This window comes from Miscanthus floridulus, chromosome 19, assembly GCF_019320115.1.
Source record: "Miscanthus floridulus cultivar M001 chromosome 19, ASM1932011v1, whole genome shotgun sequence".
Classification (NCBI taxonomy): Eukaryota; Viridiplantae; Streptophyta; class Magnoliopsida; order Poales; family Poaceae; genus Miscanthus; species Miscanthus floridulus.
The window spans coordinates 17,006,697-17,012,019 of NC_089598.1; positions in this window are offsets into that span (position 1 = coordinate 17,006,697).

The following is a 5,323-nucleotide window of genomic DNA, read 5'->3' on the forward strand; positions in this document are numbered from 1 at the left end:
AGGGCTCCAAGTCCACGGATAGATTAGAATACCAGAAGGGCAATACAGTCAATATGAGAAAATACATGTATTTGAGTTTTGGAATATGATTAAAAGTTATCAAAATGTCATTATAACAAAGTGACAACGTTTCGAGTCCTATTTTAGCAAAGCCAACGGTAGGAGTCCTATTTTAGCAAAGGCATATGTTTGGGAGTCCTATTTTAGCAATTTTCTCCACCTCCATAAGCTCGAGGGAAGGGGAGATGCAGTACCCCCATCGAATCGCTCGCCGCGCCGCTAGGCTCACCTTGCACCTGTCTGTCGCAGATAGCCATGGAGCTACCGCTTGCTTGTTGTATTAGGGTACTGATTTTTTTTTTGTTTTTTTAGCTTTTTTTTGAAAATTTTTCATAAATATGTCCCTGAAGCAATGTTTTTAAAATCTGGACCCTTAGCTCGACGCCATCGTTGGTGGCGCCAAGCTTACACATCTTGGTGCCATAGATTTTGGCACCTAGGTCTTGGGCTCGATGTAGACTTGGCAGTCACCTTGGCGCCGTAGATCTTGGCGTCGAGATTGGTGATGTGGTTATTGGCGTCAAGCCCTGTCTTACGTATGGGCCCTCCCTTCATTTTTCTCTTCCTCTCTCTCTACCCCTCTCGAGTCAGGGCGTCGCCAATGCTACCGCACCGCCACGCCTACCGCCGCGCATAGCCCCAGCCCGTGCCGTGCCGGCCGCCGGTGGCCCCAGCCTGCTCATGCCGCCTCGCTACGCGAAGCGCCGGCCGTCCCGTGCCCATGCCGCCTCATCTGTCCCGGCTCGCCATGTCCGTCACGCGCATAGGTGCTCCCTCCGATGACCTCGGCCGTGACACGGCCCCTGCTCCCAGCGCGCCGCGACCTCGCCGTCGATCCTGTCCTCCACGTCCCCGTAATGCTTTGGTCCCGGCGTCCACATCCGCGTCGCATCGTTGCATTGACTTGGACAGGTAAACTTTTTGAATGTGCAATGTAGGTACTTAGTTAGCTTGAATTGTAGTGCTACTTTGATTATTTGGTAGTTTCTAGTAAATTTGATGATGTAGGTCGTTGATTTAGTTAGTGAGATAGATATAGTTAGATAAATATAGTTAGATAGCTAGTGACATAGGTACATAGATATAGTTATTAGGTAGCTAGTTGATTTAGTTAGTGAGATAAATATAGTTACATAAATATAGTTAGATAGCTAGTGGCATAGTTATTTAAGGTGTAGTTGGTTAGTATCTATTAGAGAGGTACTATATAGCAACTACTTTAGACTAAACAAACTGTATTTCAATTTTTGTTTGAACTACTAGATGGACAACCTAGTGAGCATATATCATGGAGGCACCATGACAAGAGATCGCTATGTATATGTTGAGTTTGTTAAGATGCAAAGCGTGCCTGTATTATTCAATGAGAAACATTCATTTAGTGAGTTGGTTGCAAGGGCTCGGGAGGAGCTACTTTGCCATGGAGCTGATGACAATGATGGCATCGTAGTGGAGGGTGTACTTCACCTAGGTTCCCCTCCCAACATCCTAAGGAAGATGATCCCAATTGGATGTGTAGACCAGTGAAAGAACTATGTGAGATCGGCTATGAAGTGCTAGTTCCAAAGTTTGAACATGGTTGTGCGTTGAATGTTAGTTGATCCTATCCCTCATGGGTTTTCTCCATCAATGAGTCAGCAGGCACACTTTGACCCTCCCATCTCGGAACCTGATGTGGATGTGGAGGTTGCACCTATGGTTCCTGATGCTCAATCTGCCCTCAATGAGCTAGTTGGAGATGCTTGTCAGACTTATGATGTTGTGGCAGATTCTTCTCATGAGATCCCTTTGACATAGAATCATCCGGGGAAGTGTCTTATCTGCATGGTTATTGGAAGCTTATCCCCTTTCTTACATCCATTTTTTCATTCTTTCCTCATTTTTCTACTTATATTGCAGTAGACATTCCTGACAATATGGATGTGCCCACCGTTGATGCGCAAGTACACTGTGGAGATGGATTACGTGGCTCTAATAGTGTTGAAATTATGAATGATTTGGAGCCATATGAGATGGCAAGGGCTCTTGATTCTGATGATGATCGTCCTGTTGGAGAGCTAACAGAGAGTGATGTTGAAATGCTGAGGTGTATCTTTCTCGGCCACCGTGATCTAAGAGTTCACGAGTTCAATGATCTTGCTCATTCTGATTAGGCGTGTGTAGAAGGACGTGATGATGAGCTCCTAGAAGCTCTTGAGGCTGGCCCTAACATGGTAATTGAGAAGGATAGGGTATTCAAGGACCTTCCTGCATTGAAGAGGTTGTTGCAGGCGTTTACAGTGATACGAAAGAGACCTTACAAGGTCTTGCATTCATATGCGGAGCGCCATTACACAGTTGTGTGTGACAAGGAACGCTGCCCATGGGGGTTTTGTGCAAGAAAGCAAAAGGTCACCAAAAAGTGGAAGATCACAAAAGTTGTTGGGCCATACAATTGTGCTGACCATGTGCTGACACTAAAGCATCTAAAGTTGACATCGACCCTCATTGCTAAGCGGTTGATAGGAATATTGCAGGGAGAATCCAACATGAAGGTTAGGACAATTATCAGGACCGTTGAGGCGTTGTATGAAGGTTATGTGATAACTTATGGTAAAGCTTGGAGGGCTAAGTAGCAAGCGTGGAAGATGATATATGGGGACTGGGAGGATGGGTATGAGCAGCTGCCAGTACTTTTCAATGCAATCAAAGCGGTGAATCCAGGCATGCATTATGAGTACATCCCAAAACCAAATGTAGGAAGGATGTGAGGCATATATTCTTACGTGCTTTCTGGTACTTCCCTCAGTGTGTCGAGGCCTTTAGGCACTATTGTCCCGTCTTCTCCATTGATGGTACATTCTTGATTGGCAAATACTAGGGCACACTTTGTGGCAGAACCACCCAAAATAGCACACTTACGGAGGCGCTCGTCCTCCACCAGACACTAAGCACCCCAAAAGCAGGCTACAGCGGGCGGTATCCGTTGGGCACACCCCGAGGGAGAACCCGAAAGATCCATATTTTTCCCAAGGATCCAATAATGAGAACGAGTTACAACACAAGTCCATTTCATACATTAGAGTTTCTTAAAAAGTACATTATTACAATACCAAATACCATAGTGCAGAATGATAACAGCGGAATTTAAAAATAACATCTAGCGGTAAGGGGCGAGGATTCCGTCTAAGCCCACCAGAAGGATCCTCCACACAAAGGTACTCTTCAAGCATCACCTGCAACAGGGGTAAATAAACCCTGAGTACACAATGTACTCGCAAGACTTATTCGACTAGTGGGAATAATTTCTTGACTCCAAGGAATATGATGAGCTATATGACTTGCTGATTTTCTTTAGCAGAAAGCAATACTAATAGTGCGTCCTTACTTATGTATTATTATTATCAGCCGTATTAAGTTATCATCTAGCCAGTCTATATAAGCACCTGTTCTACTTTCAAGCAAGAGTTGAGCAATCAGTTCTATTTCTTCTCCTTTCAACTTTCAGTTCTTACTACGGTGCTAAACCGTAGACAAGCCATACCGGATTTCCCGGCGTGAATCAATGTGCCCAGCTGGGTGCCCCGAAAACACACACCTCGCTTGTACCCCAGGCATCAGTAGGACTAACCCATCACTCTCATGTCCCAGGTGTCCAGGTCCCCGTCCAAACTTGGACTCCAAGCCCCCACATCCTGAGTCCCGGACTTAGTGTGGTGCAAGGACCTCCACCATCTCCGCCTCCAATCAGCCGGTTCGGAAAGAGCCAAATCCACGACAAGAGAGCAACAAGTCTTCCCTGTACCCATACCCAAGTATGCGCTCGGGACAATAAATCTGTGACTTACCTAGAGTCATATGCAATGAATGGTCCTTAATCAACACAGATAGGGAAAAAGTGTAGCCGAGCTATGCCCTTTGGCCGCAGGACACAACCCTTTACACTCACCAGTACCCAAACCCTATCCCTACCTGGTCACCATTTACCTTTACCATTTTATCATGAGTTATCATGTTTATCACCTACTTGTGAGTAACGGCAGGTTACTCACGCTACCGATATCCTGAGCATAGCAGCTACTCGACCTGTACTAGTAGGACTCATAGGTAGATATATTTATGCATGTAGTTTCCATAAAATGCATGTAACTTAAATGCACATTATATATATATATTATATATATATATAGTGATAAAAAATAGGGGTTATGCACCGGGGCTTGCCTTCAGCGGGCACGGTGTCAGCAAAGTCAGGGACGGGTGGCTCCGAAACGTCCTCCTGCACGAGGATCTCCTCCTCGTACTCTACGATGACTTCGTCGTACTCCTACTCGCCAAAGGTCACGATCTCCACTGGCTCGTTCTCTATATGCATGCAGTGATGATGATGCAATGCTTAGTAATATGGCAACAACAACTCTTAAAATAAGAATACATCTACCAAGCTACTAAGCTAACTCTAATGACTAATACTCAAAATTACCTATTATTCCCACTAAACAGGTATGAAACATTTCATGTATTATCTTAGCAACTAAAAGCATCCTTATTGTTAATATCAATTTACTATATATATGATAAAACAATGAGCACTAGTTTCCACATTTATCAACATATTCTAAGGCTACAAAAATTACGAAGAGTATCTAATATTATCATGAGCCTACTGTAAATTTTTAGGGCTAGCACTTCTACCAATGCATCACAAAAATTCATTCTCTAAATAACCATAATAATAATAAGCATTTCAAAATAATAAAGTAAGCCTAAAGGTATCACTGAACTGTATGAACTAAATACACTTACAGATAGATCATGAATTTAGGAATCTAACAAAATTTATTACACAATAAATAAATAAATTTAAATGAGCTCTAGAGATGAAGAAAATGATATTATTAGAGGAGGCCAATTAGCTTGATTAACCAACTAATCTATTCACACCTTTGCGTGTTCTTGGAAATGTTAGAACATGAAGCGGTGAATTGGATGTGAGATGCTGGTTACTTGATTTGAGAGAAGTGAATGATCAGTGGAGCGGAACAGCTCGGCGGCTCGGCGTGTCCTTTTAAAGGCAGGAGACGCGGAGAGGGAGAGGCCGGCTCGTTCCACGCGGTCACGGTTAGGTCATGCTCGTACCGCTACCGTGCTGACGATGGATGCGTGTGGGATGTGTGAACAGTGTTTTCTATGGGTGAACGGTGTTTCGTCACCTGACAAGTCCAAGTAAAGCCAGTGCCTTCAGGCTTCTGACAAACGTGTGACACGGATCCGCTATAGTGTA